At 44.8% G+C, this 23,226-nt stretch overlaps 2 long non-coding RNA genes across 10 annotated transcripts in view; one reads left to right on the forward strand and one right to left on the reverse strand.

The window, feature by feature from the left end:
- The first annotated feature begins 76 nt into the window (after nt 1-76).
- Nucleotides 77-22,147, forward strand: LOC308463894. Its single transcript, XR_013979796.1, has 3 exons — nt 77-164; nt 3,062-3,153; nt 21,945-22,147. It is a non-coding gene; the product is annotated as an uncharacterized lncRNA (long non-coding RNA).
- The window catches only part of LOC308463870, a 439,765-nt gene continuing 431,560 nt past the window's right edge, over nt 15,022-23,226 (reverse strand). For 7 of the 9 annotated variants that reach the window (XR_013979746.1, XR_013979747.1, XR_013979749.1 and 4 more), the window contains 2 exons: nt 15,735-16,773; nt 15,022-15,476 (listed from right to left, as the gene is read on the reverse strand). This is a non-coding gene — a long non-coding RNA (uncharacterized lncRNA). Of the gene's footprint in view, nt 15,477-15,734; nt 17,768-19,350; nt 20,232-23,226 lie in introns of those variants that run through there. The other 2 variants (XR_013979754.1, XR_013979748.1) reach the window with 2 other exon arrangements.

Raw genomic sequence — 23,226 nt, forward strand, 5'->3', positions numbered from 1 at the left:
TCTCCCCTGGAAAGAGGCACCCGAATGCCAGACTGTCCTTTCATAAACTCCTTCCTTCCTTGGCTACTTCCCCCCTCCACACCCCACTGCGCGCCTTCTGAACGGAATTTGAACGTTCACTTACGGCTCTGGTGCACTTTTTTCTGCGAGGTGAGTCTCACAATGTTCAGTGGGGCTTAAGTGTGCATATAGGAGTGCAATGGTGCACATTCTCCCCCCCCCCCATGGTAACCCGCTCCTCACCCACATTTCTACCTCCTTATTCTTGTTTCATCCAATCCTCCCCTCCCCCCGTCTCCTCCCAAGTCCCCCCCCCCCATTTCCTGCCCCGGCTCCAGACGTCGCTGCAGCGGCCCCCTGTGGAGCAGTAACCCAAGGAGCCGCCTCCTGGCCCACATCGGGCAGGGTGGTGACAGTGGCAGGGGGCGGCGTGAGTGGCTACTGGATCCCTTTCTAGGAGACCCAGGCAAGCATCGTACGCTGGGTTGGTGGGGGCGGGGCGATCTGCAGCGGTGGGTTTTCAGGTAAGGCGCGGGCGCGTGTGTCTTGTCTGTGTCAGTCATGGCGGCTTCAGCACCAAGGCCAGCGCCGCAGGGAAAAACGGGCCGTGGACGGCCTAAGGAGGAAGAGTTTCGCTGCTGAATAAACCTCCCCAGTACAGGCGTGCGTGTGTGTGTTTGGTGCCTGAATTTTTGCTTCTAAACTGACATAGCAAAGCTCGGCCGTCCTGCCGCTTTTCTGCAAAGATCTAAATGTGGAGCTGATTCCCCATCTGCAATGCAGAGCGGCAGGAAGAGCTCCTTCCTAACCCTTTCGATTTCCTAACAAAGAATTTCTCTTTCCTGAAAAACAAACAAGACTTTTCTATTAAAATACGACAGATCCTCATTAAAAGGAATCGCGGTAATCAAAGGATCAGTAGTTAAAGTACCTATCAAGGGCTTGACATTGAAAGGTCGGACAACCCGGGGCGGTGGCTGATTGGGGCGGGAAGAGAGATATAAAAGGAAGAGATGTCTAAAGTAGTTAAGAGCTGGGAAGGCTACCTTACAGTCCAGCCTTTAACCATTGTATGAGTGATATTGCATTCACCAAGTCTATCCTTTTAAAAATCGGCATTAAGTCACATTCTTAATAGCTGCCCCATCTGTCTATCTATCCTTCTATTCATTACACACCCGCAGTGAGCTATTATTTTATATATTAAAAATACACATGTTGTTTGCTGCAATAGACTTACATGGCAACTCCCATGTTTCATTTCTGAAACCTATGAGGCTCTTCACATCTGAAGAAAGTGAGTTTCCATGGAACTAAGTGGGATTTACTGTACTGAAGACATGCATAAAATTGGGCCGCACAGCTTGCAGTTTCATTGCAGCAGCAGGTGCTCATCCCACACTCCACTTATTTCACAACGGCCCCACTGAGTCTAGTGGAACAACTCTAGAGTAAGTTGTTCATGAACTGGATCATTCCACACTCAGTGGAATTGGTGTGTCATGGTGTTTTTAAAACAAAACAAAAAAATTGTTTTTTTTTTTAAAAAAAACATGAATTGAATAAGTGAGTGAGAATTCATTTCTAAACTGAGGGAAGACTTCTCTGTGTGTATCCCATGGCAAATGATGAAACACAGGCATGCCTGAAGGACTTTTTCTCAGAAGTAAGTCCCACTTCATGAAATGGAACTCCTTCCATGTAGGTGTGGAGCCTCATTCAGACTTGTTTTACAGCTCTTGCCATTGCAGGGTTCAGAACATGCATGCAGATTTCTAAGGAGGCACCTGCGAAATGATTCTAAGCTTGGCTAGTTATTAGTCCTCTGTGTGTGTTTGTGAGAGATAGATAGATAGAGAGGTTATTCTTGCATTCTTGTTTGTGTAAGAGAGGTTATTCATGGTGCCACTATTACCCAAAGTTGGAAGATCAACTTTGAAAGCCATCCGGAAGTCCACGCTGCTGCTGGCTCATTAATATGGTGTTGTCATAGAACTGCAGCACTGCAGTCAGCGGAGAAAGGAGACTGAAGCAGGCTTCTCTGGGACGTTTGCAGAGTTGCATTTGCACAGACAGCTTGTTAGACTGACTCTTTTAAATATTCCTCTGACCATGTGTGACCCAAAGGTGCCATTTTTATCACAGCTTGCATCCTGTGTATATTAAGACTGCAAACATGCTTGGGAACAAGCCCCATTGAAATAATGGGACTGACTCCTGAGTAGAGATGGGTAGGACTGTGCTGCTTGAATTATTGTAATACTGAGATATTTCTCAAGATTCTCAAAATGCTGAAGGGTGAAGCAATCTGCTTAGTTAGCACTGGGAAGAGAAGGGGTAGTAGATGAAGGCAGAAATCGATGTCTGAATGGTGCAGCAAAGCTTTTTAAAGTGCTAGTCCTAGTGGGGGATGGGGAAGGAAGACAGCATGTGGGCAGGATATTATTCTTTGGGTTGTACAAGAAGAAATTCAATTTACAGCAAAACCAATATTTACTTTTTGCAAGACACACAACACAAGGCATTGTGAACATTTGCAATCCTATTTCCATTGAATGCAGGAGGACATCTGGGTGGGGGTGGGGTGGGGGTGGGGGGAGAAACTGGACAGCTGCAACCATCTGCACACTTATTTACGGGGAAGCTTTCCTGAAGTCAGTAGCCTTCCTTCTAAGTAAGCATGCTTGGGAGCATGGTGGTGGGAGGGGCTATAAGAATGTCAAACCATTTAAGGGAATGAAGGGACATAATGTGGCTTCTGCGTGGAATTTACTTGGAAGTAAGTGACAAGGATTTCAGTGTAACTTCTGATGATGTGTTCTTGAGCATGGTAGGCTAAACTGGCATGAATCCAAATAGTTCAGATTATCTAGACTGTGAATGGGGCTCTTAAGTTTCTGCAATGGCAAAATAAAAATAGAGCAAAGGGAGGAAATATGTGCCAAGCTGGCTTAAGGTTATGTTTTGTCTGTCTGTCTATCTATCTATCTATCTATCTATCTATCTATCTATCTATCTATCATCTATCTATCTCTATCATCTCCAGTGCTATTTTTCCTAGAAAAAGAGGTGCCGGAACTCACCATGAACGCCTCCCTTGTTCTCTAATAATGGCAATGGCACCCACCTGAGAGATGGTGGAACTGAGTTCCGGTGAGTTCCATCTTTTAAAAAGCCCCATATATATCCAATATATCAAACAATTGACTGATAGGTTACAATTTGAAAATATAAGAAAAATCTTATACTTTGTAAAGAAGTTGGTTGTATCCCAGACTTGTCTTACACTGAGGTTAATGGACATAAGTTACTTAGGTTCATGGTTTTCAATGGTTCTTCTCTGAGTAGGACTTAGTTGGCTACAATCCAATGCTATGATGCAAGATGACACTGCAAAAAAGTACCTAAGCTGTAGCTTGATTTCACAACCAACTATTCCTTCCTTCCTTCCTTCCTTCCTTCCTTCCTTCCTTCCTTCCTTCCTTCCTTCCTTCCTTTTGATGTATGGATTACTTGTAAGTCCATCTAACACAATGAATGCTTACTCAGCTTGGCATATTTATTGAGTTTTTAAAATTCTGAAAACTCTACTTGTCTAATGATTTCAGTGCAGTTATTTTCAGAACCCATACAATTCTTCTGATAACGTCATTATTTGAAAGGATCTGTGGCTGCTATTTCCAACCAACATTCTTCAGAGTGGTGTCATTAAAGGCAATAAGGTTGCTTCAGATTAAGTGAATTATAGCATACTGGAGAAATGAGTGTATATTTATGCAAAAAATTCTATTTCTATTTCAGATATTTTTAAATGCAAGATTTTCATTTCCAAAGATTTATTGCTCTTATAACATGAACTCCAGACCATAAATGTGTGGCTGGACAATATTATTTTCCAAATATTTTTATGAAGGTGATATGAAGGTTAAATAAATTGGTGGGCTGTTTGCAAAAACCTTTAAAGAAGCCAGTTCAGCTGCAACATCAGTGGCTGCAATTCTGCATTCAGTTTGACTGCATATACCCAACTAACTGCATGTGGGATTGCAGCAAGTATATCTTGCAGTTCTGGCACAACTTCTACTTAAGGCAAAATACACATATTTGGAAGATGACTCTGTTATTTTATTGGAACTGCTTTCCATGTCTTATAGCCTTCATAGGTTTTTAACCCTAAAGCTTATTTTTAAGAAGAGCCCCCTCCCCCCAAAAAACACAATTCCAAGCAGAATAATCCCTTACATTCCAAAACTCCCATAATTCCTGACCAAGCTGGATGGGGCTGATGGGAGTTGGAGTCCAGCAGCAGAGTATAGGAGTTCAGGGCTACAGATCCCCCACCCCATTCCCACCTCTCTAAAATAAAGGTTTGCTTTGAAAAAGGTCAGCTATGCAGAGAAAATGGGTTGCATAGTTTTCATTCTGCTTCACTAACAAAACTTCTTAATGAGGAGGCAGTAGAAAACCAATGCCATTTTTATTGGCACTTTATTGTTTAAGCTGAGCAAGAGGAAGGAAGAGAACATAATGCAGAGAAGTAACCTATGCTTTGCATTCAGAAGTTCCCAAGTAAATCCCAAGCATCTGCAGTCAAAAGAACGCAGCAGCAGGTGATGTGAAAGATCTCCTCTGGAGAACTTGGAGAGTCGCTACCAATCAGAGCAGACAGTACTGACCAAATGGACAAATAGTCTGACCCTAGTGCTGGGCTGGTATCAGTGGTGGACTTGGTTGGGTCTCTTCTGAGGTCCCACACACCAGCGGGGCAGGAGTGGGAGACACTGAGAAGAGCCACTTGTGACCTGCTTGCTTCAACCACAAGCGCTTGTTCTGGCCACTACCGGCAAGCAAGCAGCTGGTAGCAACCATGATGAAGAGGAGGAGCAGGTGGTGGAAATGGTGATGAGAATATCTACCCTCAGCCAATCCCCCCACCTTCTCGCCTTCTTCCTTACAACCACTGCCTGTCCGTCTTGTCCTTGTAGATCTCAGCAGGGAGGAAGGAGAGAAGACTAGACTTAGCTGGATCTTCCTGTCATTGGCTCTGGCTCTGCTTACTGTTGGCCCCTCAGCCTGTCCCACCAGTCCCAATATGCACCACCCACCACTGCCTGACAGCTGTGCTCCCATTTGAATTTCCCACAATGCCCTGACGCAACACTAAATGAGGGGCTTTGTAGAAATTTAAACCTAGCCACTCAGGGCAGGAGCTCCAGGGCAGGTATGCTGGAGGCCTGGCAACTGTCCAAGGATGCCACATGTCTGTTGAATGCATGTGATGGAGCCACCTTCCTGAAGCTAAGCCATTCTGGATCTGGTTGCTGCCTGGAGGGGAGACTGCCTGGCTCCAGGATTATTCTTATGGTTCCACAATAGCAGGGGTGGCCAGCTCCCAAGAGACTACGATCTACTCACAGAGTTAAAGACTGGCAGTGATCTTCCTGCTGGATGTGCCTGCACAATAGGGTCTGCCTATCACTTGCAACTGCAATTTATTTTTGTGCTATTCTCTGGCTAGAATATGACAGTTTTGCTGTCATTTGAAAACACCTGAAAATGTGCTTCTGCTGGTTTAGCTGCCTGCATGAGACAGGTGGTAATAGAATATCAAAATTGGACAGTACCTTTGAGGTCGTCTAGTCCGACCCTTCACCCAGTGCTAGTACAACTACAGCATCCCTGATAAATCCCTGTCCATCCTCTGCTTAGGATACCTGCAGCAAAGGGGAGCCCACTGTTTTCTGAAGCCGCCTTTCCCAGTGTCAAACAGCTCTTACCAACAAGATGCTTTCCTGAAAGTAGAGCTCTAATCTGTTTCCTTGCATTTTTTTACCCATTGCATCTAATCCTGCCTAGTCCCTGCCATCTTCGCTGTGCCAGCCCTTCAGCTATTTGAAGACATTTTGCAGGTGAATTGCCACTTCTTGACTGTTCTCACCCTTCCCAGTGCTATGCCATTGGACAATGCCAATTTAATACTCTGGAAATTATTGCTGGAGCACCATAAGATCCTGTACTGGCACAACTCACTTCTTTGATGGGGCAGTGTTCTGCCAAAGGACAGCTGTTCTTTATGTTTCAGCTTCCGGATAAGGTCCTGTTTCAAAGATCTTGTTCAGATGACAACACCTCACAAACGTTTCAAGGCTCTGATTCCAGTTTTCACAACAGGGAGGACTCTGGGAATGTTTATCCCTCCAGAGAAGTTACTCGATTCCAAGAGGATAATAACCACTGCAAGGGTCCAAAATCATAGGGACCCTCTTAATTATTTTTGTGCTATGTGGTTCTTTGTAAGACTTGATGAAATGTGCCCTTTGCACATTTTGTCTATTTTGTTGTAAACTTCTTCGCATTAGTTGTGATCATCTGAACAAGATCTTTGAAACAGGACCTTATCCGGAAGCTGAAAATAAAGAACAGCCGCAGAACACTGCCATCAAAGAAGTGAGTTGTGAATGTCTTCAAATAGAAGCAGGTGTTATTCATGTACAACGCAGATTTTAGTTGAAGGAGTGTTACTTTTAAATTTATAGGGAATTTCTAATTATGTCCGCCTCTTGATGCTGATGAAGTGTATGTTGGTGTTGTTAATTTTGCTGTCTGATCTTTGACTGTAGCAAAGATTGATTGATATTCATGTACAGCAAGAATCAGTGTACAGCACACATAGCTAGCTTGTTTCTGAGCATAAAACATGGAATGAGTCTGCACAAAGCATATTAAAGCATAAGTTGCACAATAAGCCTAAAGACAGCCTAAGTACAGCCTGATTATCAGATATACCATTATCAGATATGCATATATACTAATGCAGCAATAAACATAAAGACTGTGGTGCAGCAATAGAACTGTTAGCACATTTGCAAAGCTAAGCAGGTTCAGGTATGGTTTCAAATTGGATGGGGGACTGTGTGATGAAATTCTGGCATTTTAGGGGATTGGAGTAGATGACCCTAGGGATCCCTTTCAACTCTGCAGTTCTATGATTCTATGGTTCTAATAGGACAAAGCTAAGCACTCCAGCTGGAGTGCCATGGTCCCACCAGTGTGTCCAATCCCAACTCATTGGATGTCAGCAAAGCTGGCCTTTAGGAAGTCCAGTTCCTAGAACTGCCTTCTACAAAGCATATCAAGGCACGAAACAGCACATGAGAGTGCAATCCTAAAGAGATCAGCATAGAAAAGCTTAAGAGCAAGACCCTACTGCTTATTTATGTCTCTTTCATCTCTTGGACAACAATGGACATGGCCCCTCAGTGCCTGGGCAAAGCATCACTGTCAGCTCTGGGTCTTGCCTCTAAGTTCCTCATCTCAGTTTCAGGGGGCTCCTGGAAAAGCAACACCCCTCACCTGGGTTGCACTATGCTAGGAAAACTTAGTATATTGCATACATGTGAGTTATATGTCATGACCTTATACCTTTCTGGGTGTCCTGGCTCCCCCTCGATGGCAAATTCAAACTTGGGTGATTTCTATCCCCCCACCCTCAAAAAAACCCTGAATGATTCTCAAGGTGGTTTACAAGCAAAGGCTTGCCTTAATACAACCTCTTGCTCCCCAGATTTTTGCACAATGCAAAAGCTCCGATGGATAAGGACAGACTGGACTTCTCTTTGGTTTTGCCATCTGAGGGAAATGGGAAGCTGGGGCCAAGCATTCTTTCTGGTGGGAAGGGGAGAACCAAGTTTCCCATAGCTGATTCTTCTCTGGCCAATGGTCTCCCCTCTCCAAGGCTGGTCTTCTTCCTGATTTGATGTTCTTCCAGTGAAGGATGGTGGTGCTATACTAAATTATTCCTAGGATATTTGAAGCCTGGGTGTGAGCATAAACCATAGTAATTTCCATTACCTAGGTGACACAAAAGAAAAAATCATTACAAAAGGGTTAACAACAGCCATTGGCCACAAGAACCTCCAAGCAAAAGTGCTGATGCTGAGGATGGGGTTGTATCCAACTCAGAGGAGACATGTTGACATTACCGGACCTAAGATAGTCATGTCCATTAATTTCAATGGATTGTATCCAATCAGTGGCAGGGCTTCATGCTCTGGCACTGGGGGGCAGAGAGCAGGTAGGGGCGGGGCTGGCACGCGTGGCACACCACCCGCAGGGCCTGGTGTGTGTCCTGGGGGGCGTGGCATGCCGCCTGCAGGGGCGTGGTGCCCAGCGCGCGGGGGGGGGGGAGTGCACCCCCCCACTCCTCTTCCTCCGCCAGTGCAGCCAATGAAAGTTCTACCCAGAACAGACCTATTGAAGTTAATGGACATGACTCACTTAAGTTCAGTAATTACAATGGGTCTAATCATTGTAGAACTTAGTTGGATAAAAACTATCCTCACCCTCACAATCTTTTAAGGTACCTATTTTTTTCCTAAGTGCCATACAGATATTAAATTGTAAAACAATCCTTGCCCACAGGCTGACAATCTAATAAAAATAAAATAATGGGGAAGGGAAGAGGAAAGTAAGCAGTGGAGCAGCTTCTCCTTTCTCCGACTGGTGATACATGGAGCCAGGATGGTCTCACGCTTTCCAAGCTGCTCTTCAGGTGAGGCAGGCAGTGCAGCCTCCCAGGGGTCCCATGTCTCTTCTCCTACAACAGCGGCCAGAGAGAGTTAGCTTCCCATCAGCTCTGCAGTCACCAAACCATTCTTTTACTATGTAAGCATTGGAAGAAGGTCCAGGATTCTAACAGGAAACAGTGTTTTCACTGGCCTCTTTGTCAGACTGCTTTTAAATATGAAGGTGATATGTGTGCCTCCTGTGGCAGGGAAGGGAACCTCAAGCCTGAGAAGGCTCTTTTCAGCACTCACCCCAGCTCACACTCCATTTCCTAAGGCCACATCCTTCACAGGCCCTGCTCTTGAGTGTTTTTGCCTGGTTGGCATGTGTCCTTGAACTCTGATGAGGCCTCTTGCTTGTCTAGGTGGAGGACAGAGAGAAACCAGTCCCTGTACAGATGTAGAATTTACATCTATTGCTCCTCCCACTTTTGCCTCAGGCCCAGCCACCACCGTCGGGTGACCTCCAGAACGCTGCCCAGAAGGAAGTGCAGCCCTCAGGCTGAAAATATCTCCCTATCCTTGGTCTGCAGTTACGAATCTAGAGTTTCTTTCCCTATCAATAATCCCAGGAGCAGCCAAGGGATGCGTCAGCAAGACAGCTTGCATCAAGCTTTTCAATTAACTAGGTATGTACTGCATAAAATTTCTAAGTTCAACATCTTACCTTACAGGTGTCTGTCTACAAGAAGAGTTGACTTCAGTGATATTAGTCATTGGGGATGGGGGTGTATTAAAAGCATGAGAAATGTCCATGGGGAATTTATAGATTTATTTTTTAAATATATATATATATCAGAGGGTTAGGGATTTGTGTTGTGCACTGATCTCCTTGTTAGGATTTTTATCTCACCATGCTGCAGGTTAAACCACAGAGCCTAGGACTTGCCAATCAGAAGGTCGGCGGTTCGAATCCCCGCGACGGGGTGAGCTCCCGTTGCTCAGTCCCAGCTCCTGCCAACCTAGCAGTTTGAAAGCACGTCAAAGTGCAAGTAGATAAATAGGTACTGTTCTGGCGGAAAGGTAAACGGCGTTTCCATGCACTGCTCTGGTTCGCCAGAAGCGGCTTCGTCATGCTGGCCACATGACCCGGAAGCTATACGCCGGCTCCCTCGGCCAGTAAAGTGAGAGGAGCGCCGCAACCCCAGAGTCGGCCACGACTGGACCTAATGGTCAGGGGTTCCTTTACCTTTACTGATCTTCTTGGAAGATTACTGGTATAAAATAGTGATAGAAAAAATGCAACCGTTCTAGGGAATCTAGATAAAGTTCACCCAAGACAGGCTTGGAAACTAATCTGGGGTTCAAAAAGCCTAACTCTAAGGAGAAGCAATAATTTTAGTCCCTCAGATTCTATTCCATCCTGGAACAAATCCAAGCCAGAGAGGTTCCCCCCCCCACCAGATGCACCCCAAATATCTCCCTCCATGCCCAGAAGCACTCTTTGCCATTTCCAAACCATAGAATACAATCACACTTCCCTTCCCTTTGAATAGGCCTCCCCCATTTCGTCTCTAAAACTCCAGTGTGCTGATCAGAGCACATTGGGATGTGGCAGACAGCAGTGGTGTGTATTGTCATGGAAAACAATGTTCTCCTGCGGGCTTTCACAATTGCCTTTGGTCTCATGAGAAGAGGAAGAGGAAGGCCAAAAGTCAGTGGTAGAGCATTGGCTTTCCATGCAGAAGACTCCAGGTTCCCACCTCCAGCTAGAACTCAATATTCAGATGGGAATGTTCTCCATCAGAAACCCCGGAGAGCTGCTGCCAGACATTGCATGGACAGGTGGAGTCCCCCCAACCCCAGGCGACTCCCGAGCGGAATAAGGACTCAGGACAACATGCTATGGGATTAAAATTGGCCACAACTTTATTAAGTTTCAGATGTAGGGAGACCTTGGCTCAGGCATTGGGCATTTATCCTTCCCAGTCCCCAGCCGTGGATCTGGGAGACTTCATGGTTATCCAGAATGTGTGGGGATTGGGCTGGTTCTGGAGAACATATGTTCAAGCAGAGAGCCCGCCCCCTGTTTTGCTACCGTCGCAGCGGAGAGCAATGACAACCTCTCGGCGTATGGCCAATGCCTCCCCTCAAGACCCCTTTAACGGGGAACCCTGGGATCACCGCCGCAAGGGGGGGCGTGGGTCACTGCTTCACCCCCCCCCCCATTTAGGAAGATAGACTAAAGGATTCCGCCCAAGGCCTGAAACCTCCAAAGTTGTGACATTTTGCTACGGGAAAGGCAAAACCTGCCAATGCAGGAAAATCCCTTTCCAGCCCTTCAACAGTGACCCTGACATAGCAGTGCCTGCGTACCTGTGGAGGGAGGGGAGGGTGTGAGAAGCTCTGGAGCCAACTGCCACTTCACAGGTAAGATTCATCTTCTGTCGTGTGGGCAGGACGGTCCCTTCCCTTACCTGGCCAATCCCCTGGCAACGCCTCCCCAGGCGGGATTGGGCGATTGGCAGAGGTAGGTGGAGACCTCCAGGTATCCAACCTGGGGAGGATGAAGCCAGCCCAAACAACCAGGGGAAACTCGGGGGGCTGCACGTGACCACGCAAAAGGCGCCCTCATTGTGGACAGTACTGACCTAGATAGATCAATGATTTTGCTCAGTATAAGGCAGCTTCCTGTGTTGCTAAGGGGGAGTGTCATGGGTCAAGGAAGCAGTCAGAGAGAGCCCTTTGGATTAGCTGATTCTGTGAAAAATTGTATGATTTCTCTATTCCCCCCCCTCCTTGGGGAAATTGTGTAATTTCCAAGACAATCCAAGTGAAGCCTTGGAAAGCATGCCCATCTCTAACAAATATATAACATTGGGTGGGTAGGTGTGAGATTTTCTGAGCAAATCTGAATTTGCTTGGGAAACCCCCTTCTTTCCCCAAATTGGTCTCAACTCTAATTTCAGCACAGCCTCCTTCTTTTTTTGCACTCAACTTGCCAGATTTGACAGGAGGTGGCGACAGATAATTTAAGCAGCATGTGCTACTCAAGTGATCAATGAAACATTCAGTACCAAACTTTTTTGTTTGCTTTGCTCTGCTATATTCATTATTCAGTAGGTAATGTGACCCCCACCCAGCCACCCACAAATCTGTGTCTTCCTTGGAGCATTTGACTTTTCCTTTTATCGACTTGCCTTTGCCAGTGAGATAAAACTGGAGTGCAGATCCCTGTAGAAAGATAGTGTTTCTGCAAGGAAGACACAGGGAAGAGGAAACATTTGCTGCTTCGAGTCTCATTTGTATCTGGGTTAATTGCACTTCCCGGGGATGTGTCTAATTGATTTGTGGAGAGAGGACTAACTGTCTGCCACTTGGCAATGATGCTGCAGAACTGAATCTCTCTTTCTGCTGGGGCAGAAAAGACAGAGCCCATCCGCAGCCTGTAGATGAGAGGATTTCCAAGGGCTGAAGGGCTGGGGAAGGGCCATATCTCAATGGCAGAACACCTGCCAGGCATGCAGAAGATCCCAGGTTCAACCCCCAGCAACTCCAAGCAGTGGCAGAGCAAGGTGGGGGCGGTGGGGGCAGTCCCCCCCCGGTGTCATCCTAAGGGGGGTGACATTCGCTGCAGCCTTGGGAAATTGGGAGCACACTCCTAGCTGGAGGAGGCAGGCAGGCAGGGGAAAGGAAGGGAAGGAGGCAGATGAGGAAACAACGGAGGGGGCGGGAAGGGGAGAGGAAGGAAGCAGGATCAGTGGGTGTGCCTGGAAGACGAGCGCCTACAGCTAGACTATCAAGTGGATTTAAAGGGTCACTTCAGGGGTGGTGCTGCAAACACGGAAGGGATTTTGGCCGGAGCGTAAAAAGGGAAAATGAGTTTCCCTCTAACAAACCCTTTCTGTCTCACCTCTGCAAAGCTCCACATGTTTCTGTCCAACCCTGTCCTCAGCCAACCCTCCACTTAGAAGCCACTCTTGGGTTATTGACTTCTGTGTGCTTGCAGTGTATCTGGGTCTCCCTTGTATCTATTAGGGACTATTCTCTCACCTTTCCTTTGATATCTATGCTACTGATTACTTCTGCCATTTTAATTTTAGAGAAAGTGTTTAATTTAAAAATGTTCTGTACTATAAAGTAACAGTGGTAACAATACATTGAAAACAAGTAAATATTTTGGGGAGGGTGGTCCCAGAGCCCTAGTGCCCCCATCCCAAAGAGGATCAAATGGGCGGACTTTGGCACTCTTTCCCCCTCCCCTCCCCCAATGTCTTTCTCTCTATCTGAGCTGGCTCCCTGCCTGTTACGTTACATGCGGGGAAACCCGTGTGGGGTTCCTCTCTGTGTAAAGTCTTCAAGCTGTTCCTGCGCACACCTGAAAAATCTGCCCCATTGTCAAAATTTACCTTTTCCCCCACTCCAGTCTCCGTTGTTGGGTGCCCTGGCTGAGGGGGAAAACAGAAGACAGATGGCCATCGGTAAGGGATGGTCTAGTTGAGATTCCTGCATTGCCCCAGGGGTTTGGCTAGATGACCCTCAGGGGTCCCCTCCAACTCTACAGTTCTCTGGTGCAGGCTTGTGCAGAGTTTTAGGTACAAGTTGGATGCAAGGGGTGCAAACGATTGCAGCGCATCTTATGCACCGTCGGCTCAGGAATAAGTCCCACTGATCCTGATGAGACCAGATTGCTGCTGTGCAGTCCTGTTTTTTAAATAAACCTTTTCCTTTTCAGATAATACAGAGCATGGTGAAATCACAATAAATAAAACCTCCCCTTCAGTGGTTTCAAGCACTGCTACAGATTCCACAGAATATCTGTACTGCATTGTTTACTGTGACAGCACCTGCACTTTGGAACTCCCCGCCTCTTGCAACAAAGCACGTGCCTTTGCTAGACTCTTTTCGGGCACTTGCTAAAAGCATTCTTCTTTAGGCAAGTATACCTGGATGCTTAGGAAGTTGAAGTAAATTTAATCTGTTTTAATATTTTAGCTTTTATATGTTTTAAATTAGGGTTGTTAATTTTTCTTGATTTTACTGCTGTGGTGTTTTTTTGTTTTGGTAAACCACTTTGAAGGTTTTAATAAACAATAAATATAAATAAAATAATACAAGCCAAAACACAATCCAGCCTGTAGATTTAAGTATCTGTCCAGAGTCACCTACTTGTTATCAGAGGCCCAGAATCCACATTCCTTTGTAAGAAAATAAGAAATAAAGTCAAACCATTTTTGCAGGCAAAAATAAAATAAAATTCAGTGTGTGTGCATGTGCCAAGAATTTTCCGCACTGGGTACCACTTGACCTTGCTACACCACTGGGTTGTCCCTCTAGTGGGGAACACATTGTGCTCCTTCTGGGGTATTTTGTTCCTCTCACCTGTGGCTCCTAGAAGCTGCCAGCATGTGACAGTGACCACATCCCAGGAACGGCTTTGACTGGCTGGCTAAACCAAACCCTGGGTCTCAAACCCTCTGTCAGTTAGGGACTTCCCCTGCATGCGAAGGTAGGCTCTGGCTGGCTGATTGAGCAGACGAGACCAAGAGTGGGTCCAATCATCAAAAAGGCGGTTTCTGCATGTGCTGTAGAGGGAAGTGAGGGGCAGATGGGGCTTGTCCACCTGGGAAGGTCGCCCATCTAAGAGAAGGAAAACTCTGATCCTAAACATCTCCTGCCTTGACCTGCTTGGTGTTGCTGAAGTACAGCTCCCATCAGCCCCAGTTTGTGCAGTGCCCAGTGATGATGGCGACTGAAGTTCAGCAACATCTGGCAGCCCAAAAGTTCCTGACACCAGCACTACTGAAATACATGGGAGCACCCTGGGATCACTACTGCAGTGAGACAATGGCCTCGTCTCCTTGTCCCTCTCTGCACTGCCCAACCCAAGTTTCTTGAGTTCTCTTGGTTCTATTCCCACTTCCTTGTGGAGGAAGAAAAGATGGCAGTTAACGATTAGAGACCAAGGTTCACACAGGTGTCTGTTTATTTACGTTTTGCTTTTATCATGCCCTTCTTCCAAGGAGCTCACATTCTATCTCACCCCAGCAGCCTTGTGAGGTTAAGTCAGGCTGAGATATGTCTATGATCATCCAGTGATGATCCACTGTGATCTTCGCATAGGGAAAATAATAACCTTTTACTTAGACTAGAAAGGGTTTCCAGTCTTCCTTAAAATATTCTAAATTTGTATCTTTTAACAGTTCCATCCATTTTGCCGTCTCTGCAATATGCCAGGATTTTGATCAGGTGATCATATCAAAGGGGATTGTGAGTTGGGCCCACCCGTACCTGGAGATGCCAGAAATTGAACCCGGGTCCTTCTAAATGCTAAGCATGTGCTCTGCCACTGAGCTACAGCCTTTAAGGGGGGAGGGGGGCAACTACCAGGATGCCTTTGACCAACACTCTCTCCTTCCTAAGTAAAGTTAGGGTCAAACTGCCCTTCCCACGATCAGGGGAAACACAAAGGGCCAGGATGTCAGGGATGCAGGTCAGCATGAAGAAGCAAAGGCAGTTTTCAGTGCTCAGTCAACTTTTTATTCAAGGAAATGAACATACAACTCAGCGACTTCCCAGTAGGTCTTGCCCCTGTGCAGCAGTTGTCAGGACTGACGGTCCCTGCCTTCTAGGGCTCCTCCTCTCCCCAGCAGTCTCAAACAGCATCTGAGCATCTTTGGCCTCTGTTCCACTCTCCTCATTATTCTGTGAGTTCTTGGAGACAAGGCTGGAGGGGAGCTTGTTGCAGCAGGAGAGGGAGACTCCCTGGATTCCTCAGCAGTCTCTTGTCGCCCCTTCTCTGCTTCAGCCTTGGAGTCTGAACTGCTCCCTTTCACAGGTTCTTCCTGCTCCCGAAACTTTGTTGCCCCTTCAGCATCCAGATCCTCCTCTCAATCTTCTCCTTCTGACCTCCCCTCAATGTCCGAATTGCAGAAATTGGCCTCTTTGCTTATAGTGACCACTGACACATGGCTTTAAAAACAGAAAAGAGACTAATTTGCAAATGCTGTATATGTACGCACATTTAAAAATGATTGCTACCCTACTGAGTCATACAAAATAGAATGTTCTCTCAGGGAAAAAACAAACTTAAGAGTTACGAAGAAATCTGCTGCAAAAGGCTTCCACTTCTGACGACTCAGTCACTGCAACCTGAAAGAGCCATAGCACAAAGAGTTTCATACAGAACACAATACAGATTTCCTCCCTAGCCAAGCAAGGGATACTCACCTAAATGTATGTCAATCATGGAATACCATTTTGACTAAAGCAGCACTGTCCTAATGCTGGTGACTCTCACTGCAGGGATTTTCTTGAAGTATCAAGAGCTCTTACTCACATTGCGTCTTTCTCGCCAACTGAACAGATTTGCTTCAGGTACAGTGAGCTCTGGGAAGCCTGAAGAAAGGAGGAGCTGGAACAAAAGGAAAGAAGGGCTGGAACAAAAGAAGAAGTGTTCTCCTACCTGCAGGTGAGTCTCATTGTGGGGACACGGAATAGGGCCTCTTCTGACGACTCAGTCACCACAACCTGAAAGAGTCTTAGCACAAAGAATTGTAGACGGAACACAACAGAGATTTTCTCCCTAGCCAAGCAAGGGATACTCACCTAAATGTCCTTCCATCCTGGAATACCATTTTGACCGCCATTTTTGACTGAAGCTAGATAAGCCATTAACCTAGAGGGGCAGAACAGAGAGATGTGATTCAGACTTAAATCTCTGCCATTAAGCTTGGTGTGGAAAGAGGAAAGATTGCTCAATGCTCACCCTTTCGTTTGTCCATTTGAGGTGTGACTTGGCAGCTCCTTCAGTTGGGTTACAATCTAGAATCACTAGTTTGTCCCCAGCCACCTTTCACCAATCCTGCAGAAAATAAGTTTTGTGTTGTTGTTTTTTTAAATTCTTACCACTGTGACTTCTGGGACTCAGCCGGAAGAGCTGGCTTCACTTGAGTGTTGCAGGATCTTTGGAGAGAACTGCGAAAAGACCATCAGAAAAGAAAATGGGAAAAAGGAGAGACCCATACAAAAAACATTGCCCTGGAAAAAAAATACTGAATGGTGCAACGTGAATTTACCTAAATCAGCACTGTCCTAGCGCTGGTGACTCTCACTGCAGGGTTTTTCTTGATGTATCAAGATCTCTTACGCACATTGCATCTTTCTCATCAACTGAACAGATCTGCTTCAGGTACAGTGAATTCTGGGAAGCCTGAAGAAAGGAAGAGCTGGAACAAAAGAAGAAGTGTTCTCCTACCTGCAGGTGAGCCTCATCGTGGTGACATGGAATAGGACCTCTTCTGACGACTCAGTCACCGCAACCTGAAAGAGTCTTAGCACAAAGAGTTGCAGATGGAACACAATAGCAGGGGAGCACAGCTCTCGTATACCCTTGACTGAAGAACGGTTTTGTTGTTTAGTCGTTTAGTCATGTCCGACTCTTCGTGACCCCATGGACCAGAGCACGCCAGGCACTTCTGTCTTCCACTGCCTCCCGCAGTTTGGTCAGACTCATGTTTGTAGCTTCGAAGACACTATCCAACCATCTTGTCCTCTGTCGTCCCCTTCTCCTTGTGCCCTCCATCTTTCCCAACATCAGGGTCTTTTCCAGGGAGTCTTCTCTTCTCATGAGGTGGCCAAAGTATTGGAGCCTCAGCTTCACGATCTGTCCTTCCAGTGAGCACTCAGGGCTGATTTCCTTAAGAATAGGTTTGATCTTCTTGCAGTCCATGGGACTCTCAAGAGTCTCCTCCAGCACCATAATTCAAAAGCATCAATTCTTCGGCGATCAGCCTTCTTGATGGTCCAGCTCTCACTTCCATACATCACTACTTGGAAAACAATAGCTTTTACTATACGGACCTTTGTTGGCAAGGTGATGTCTCTACTTTTTAAGATGCTGTCTAGGTTTGTCATTGCTTTCCTCCCAAGAAGCAGGCGTCTCTTAATTTCGTGGCTGCTGTCACCATCTGCAGTGATCATGGAGCCCAAGAAAGTAAAATCTCTCAGTGCCTCCATTTCTTCCCCTTCTATTTGCCAGGAGGTGATGGGCCCAGTGGCCATGATCTTCGTTTTTTTGATGTTGAGCTTCAGACCACATTTTGCGCTCTCCTCTTTCACCCTCAATAAAAGGTTCTTTAATTCCTCCTCACTTTCTGCCATCAAGGTTGTGTCATCTGCATATCTGAGGTTGTTGATATTTCTTCAGGCAATCTTAATTCCGGCTAGGGATTCATCCAGCCCAGCCTTTCGCATGATGAATTCTGCATATAAGTTAAATAAGCAGGGAGACAATATACAGCCTTGTCGTACTCCTTTCCCAATTTTGAACCAATCAGTTGTTCCATATCCAGTTCTAACTGTAGCTTCTTGTCCCACATAGAGATTTCTCAGGAGACAGATGAGGTGATCAGGCACTCCCATTTCTTTAAGAACTTGCCATAGTTTGCTGTGGTCAACACAGTCAAAGGCTTTTGCATAGTCAATGAAGTAGAAGTAGATGTCTTTCTGGAACTCTCTAGCTTTCTCCATAAGAACGGTACACTCCTCCAATCTGGGATGGTCGTCCTCTTCCACCGAGTGTGCCACTTCGGGAGGGATGCACATGGAGCGGTGAGGGATACAGCATAATCCACCCCCTTAACGCATTTGTCAGTGAAATCATAGGCCATTATTTTAGAGTTATTACTACCACAGCCACGTTACCTATTGGTGATAGTTTTGCCTGCCCTGTTGTATAGTTACCTTTTGACGTCCGTTTCCCATTGATTATGTAATCTTGTCATTGCTGCTGGAAAGGCCAGTCATTTCAGTACAGCTCTACTCACTACAATGCTTCTCAAGCATTCGTTCTCCCTCCACTGGAATCCTCCACTTGCAAGACACACTGGAGACATATTCCAGAGTTTAAGGCTCCATTTTAAGATGGGAATATACAGAAAGGAGAGACTGGTACAAAAGCATTGCATTGAAAAAGATCACTGAGTAGTCTTCATCCAAAGACTAATTAGTTTGTAAGGTAAATAAAACATTGACTTTAAAGTGTCTTAGCACAAGAATTGCAGGTGGAAAAGAGATTTTCTCTCCAGCCAAGCACGAGATACTCACCTAAATGCCCTTCAGTCGGAATACATGCAACTGCATTGTTACTTTAATTATGATGTAGCGTTTCAAGTTTACTTGTTAGGTATTTGCACCTGTCACCACTTCTGACAAATCAAGAGTATTTAAAATTTACCTTCCTTCAACTGCAGCACTAGTTTCCAGATGGGAAGTTACTGGCAAAGGAAGCTGACTGCTAGATCTGGTTTTAAAATTGGTATTTTAAATATATTACCTTCAGTGCTAGAAGATCCAAGTTTTTTGTATAGAGTCAACGCTTTGTGTAGTCTCAGCAATGAGCTAAATAGCTGTTCCTAAAAGATGCTTAGTGAAATTAAAATAAAATCCAAAATCCTTGGTTATTACTACTAGATAATCACGTTACACATCAGGGGTAATTTTGCCTGGCCTGTTCCATAGTTACCATTTGAGCTCCATTTCCCATATCTTTTTGTAATCTTGCAAGTTCTGCTGGAAAGGCTTAGTGGAGTTGATGTTCCCGTCTGCTTCCTCATTTGATCCTCACAAGAACCCTGTGAGGTAGGTTAGGCTGAGAGATAAAGAGCTTCATGGCAGAGGGAGGATTTGAACTCTAGACTCCCAGGTCCTAATCCACCACTCTAGCCACTCTCAGGAACTTCCCTCAGAGAAAGCACTTTCCCACAGGATCCTGGACTTGCCATGTCCCTGAGCAGGTTCATCCTCAAAATGCTTTATTTGCCTTTTCAGCAAGTTTTTAACTTACCTGTCTTTCTCTCCTTCCAAGGCAACCTGAGCAAACATGAAATCAGAAGGAATGGTTTTGTCCTCTCCCTGTCTTCTTTGCTCTCTTTTTTCTCCACATGCACATTTCTAGCTTCAACAACCAAAAACTCCAACTTTCCATTCATGAAACGTCTAGTTGGCTTTTAAAAGAAAATCCTTCCATTTTCCCTACTCATTCTCCCACTGCTTTAAGCAGACTTCATATCTGTGTACCCTTTCATGTGCTCCTTCTTTTCATCCAAATACTCATTAGTTTGAAAGGTAAATAAAACTTGATCCCCCCCTTCACATACCTTCATTTATCTTTATTTTCTCTTGGCTTTTCCAGTCCAGTATTTTTAATTTCCCTGATTCTCTTTAAAATCTCCATCTTGGTATGTTTCTCAGTTTTCAGTTTAAATTTTGCTTGGCTAAACTCTTTTGGGGGGACTTTCTCAAAGTCCCTCATCAGTCTACAATTTACTGTTCCTGTGTTATTAGGATTAAGTCTTTTTTGATCTTCTATTTTTCTTCAGTTTCCTTTTAGTTTAAAATTTAATGCTTCTCCTAACACTTTTTAGGGACAAATACCTGACTAAGATATATGCACACAGTATTTGAAATCAACCACAGCAGAGATCACAGATGAAAATTACCTGTGTCCCTTTTTAAAGTTGTAAACGATGAATTTCAGCAGAGTGAAATCCCTTCATTTACTCTAAAAAAAATTCCCAATGGTTTTGAAAAGTAATCTAACCTAAACTGGTTTCAGTTGCCTTTTCACACCTGTTTCATCTTCCCAGCCTCCCTCTCCTAATCCCTCTGCCCATGAGCTCCTTCAGCTCCGACCAGTGAGAGGGCTAAAGCCAGGATCACAGCCAAGGACAGGCTCACTCACCGGAATGCGGCTCGCTCCTTCCGCCACCAGGAGGTCATAACCACACATTAAAAAGTCCCTTGCAGCATTAATACAGTGGGTGCAAATGTCTTTATTTTTTACATGGGGTCACGTCAGGGCTTTGATGGGAAATGAGTATTTTCTTTCCAAATTAATACATTCTGGAAATACAAGGGAATTGAAGTTGTAATGCACCCAGATCTCATGGATTACAAACTACAGGAACATGACCTGTACAGGAAAATACGGGAAAGACTGTGGGAAGAGGGGCTGGCCCCCATTGAATTATATGGATGGGCTGCAATCTGGGGCACAGCTGGAAAGGACAGCAGTTGCTTCTCACTCCTGATACTTATGCTGTGTCTACACAACATTCTATGACAGAATGAATGAAGACTGGGTGCTTTTTTTTATTAAAAAAAGGCTTAAAAAGAAAGAAAGTGTGTGTGGGGGGGTAATTTTAAATCATTGCTCTTGTTTGCCCTTGAAAGATGCTGGCCATCTTTCCCCTGAAAATTGCTTTGTTGAAATATAATACCTGGTTGGTGGATGGGAAGGGTTTGGAGTGACTGAAATAGATGTGCAGCTCCACTAATTACAGAAGAAAATTCATTTCACTATGACGATTAAAAACCTCAGTGTTTGATGCTTAAGAATGCCTTGTGAGGTTTAAAGTTAAGTGCTCTTTTCTCTGTTCTATCTCTGTCTTAACTTTAACTGCCATGACATGATTGCATAATTATTGTAGCTTGAAAACTGGGTGAATCTTAGCACAATGTGTAAAGGCACTTTCCAGATAATCATCACTGAAGTTGGACTTATTTTACAGGAAAGTAGTTAGAGGTGAGAGACCATGTGAAATTGCTTTAGATATGATTTTATCCTGCTACTCACCACAGTTGTGTAATGCATGACGTCATTCATCCATTTGCCATTGCCAATAGATTCAAAACTCTCCTAATCAGAATTCATTTTTAAAGGAATCTGCCTTGCTTGGTGCACTTCTTTCTTGCATTGGGCAAGGAAAACATTGCCACTGAGAGAGAGTAGAAGGCTGATCTGTTAGAAGATGGTAAACTGGTATTTTCCTTTAACATTTTAGCAGCCACTGGCCCATTTGAAAACGGGGGCTGACTGGTAGTATTCCAAATAAGACCACACTTGACTTGTCTAGCTTGATATCCTAACTACATATAATGTGACTGCAATGAAAGGTTTTTGCTTGAGATGATAGCTTGTTTGCATGGCTATTCAGTAACTATTTTCTCCTATGAGCTTCAACATCTGCAGTTGACAACATACATTAAAAGTGAAAGAACTGTGTTTGGAAACAGAAAAAACCCTCAAATATTGTTGTATTCATCCCAGTTCTCTGAATACCAAGAATTCCAGGGGAGGGGGCAGCATGCTTTTTGTGGTTGTTACATTTATTGCCTGTGCTTCACCAGTAAGTCCCAGGGCTACAATTTAAAATTCAGTATTTAAAATGGTATTAAAAAGAGGTATGTTCCTTTGGAAGGAGATCACTCATATGGCATTTTGAAATAGTTTCTGCCTCACCAAGATTGTCTTGAAAACAATAGAGCACAAAACACATGACATGGAATTCTCAAGCACGTTCATCAACTGTTAAAGGGTATTTATCTACCAGCATTCTCCCGCTAATCGGGTTAAATTTGTCTGTCTGTCTTTTACAGGAAGATCAATCAAAGAGGAAATCTCATGACAATATCGACCTACAAAAAATGAAAGATTCCTACCAGTGATGTTGCTTAAAAGGTCCATACCTGGAGACTAGCTTGCGATGGAGAATAATTTAATATTGTTTGATTTTTTAATGTAATAATGTTTTGCCACACTGCATAAAATTTTCTGGATTGTCCAGTCCTTTTATCAATCACATTTGATTCCTTATTTTCTCTGCGTTTTCTCTGTGCTTTGTAATAGTTGCACTTATTTGCAAATGTGCAGGCAGAGCAGGGTCTGTGTCAACAGCTGGGGTGGGTGGGCAATTGTTGTGATCCCATGCGCCATTCAGGGGTCTACTGAATGGCCCCCTGGACCCGCTCTTCCTTTTCACCATTGCAATGTGCTTGTTCACCCGACTCTCACTCTGGCCAGGTGGTTTGAAGGAAGAGGTGTAGAAGCAGGAGCCACAGACTGCTTGCTCATTGATTTTTTGCCTGAAAAGCACATAGCAAATGGAGAAGAGAAGCAGCTGGCAATAATAGCATGGAGGGAATAGACTCACTGAGGAAACAGGGGCCCATGGAGGGTTCTTGCCCCTTCTCCCTTCAATCCTTGGAACTAGCATTGAGGTTGAACATAGGGGAAAGTTCACAGCTAGAAACAAGCCACTGCTTTCAAATCAGATCTCTAGGGCAACAACCTACTTCCAGAGCCCAAACAAAAATTTCACCCTGTCTCTCTATGCTGGGGTGAGAAGGAGGTAGACCACAATCTACTAGTAGACCTCTGAGTGATTTGCCAAAGATCTGCAAGAGTTCCTGACTCCCAGTTATTTAACATATACATACTTATTTGATCACTTTGATCCTGCATTGCAGGGCGTTGGACTAGACGACCCTCGTGATCCCTTCCAGCTCTACAATTCTATGATTCTATGATCTCCATAACTTGCACCTTTAAAAGTTCCACCTAATGACTATATTCAGACAGCACTTTATTCCATTTTCCTCACATTTTCTTCTCTGTTAATTTTCACATTTTTTTGATGTTTCACATAATGTAAAATACACTTCTGGAAATCTAACACAATGTAGTAGAAGTCTAATGTTCATTTCCATGTTAATTACTTACCTTTTAAAAAGAGGTTTGCAACCCTGTTTACTTGGTTGTGTTCTATAATTTTCCTGTGGTTTTCATGGATTGCTGTTCATGTGATGATTTCTTTTTTTTTGGGGGGGGGGGGAGTATTCCAGCATATGGCTTCAGTGGTGTGTGGGTGTGGGTGGGTGT

Source organism: Podarcis pityusensis (genome assembly GCF_964106645.2).
Source record: "Podarcis pityusensis genome assembly, chromosome: 15".
In the NCBI taxonomy this organism is placed as follows: domain Eukaryota; kingdom Metazoa; phylum Chordata; class Lepidosauria; order Squamata; family Lacertidae; genus Podarcis; species Podarcis pityusensis.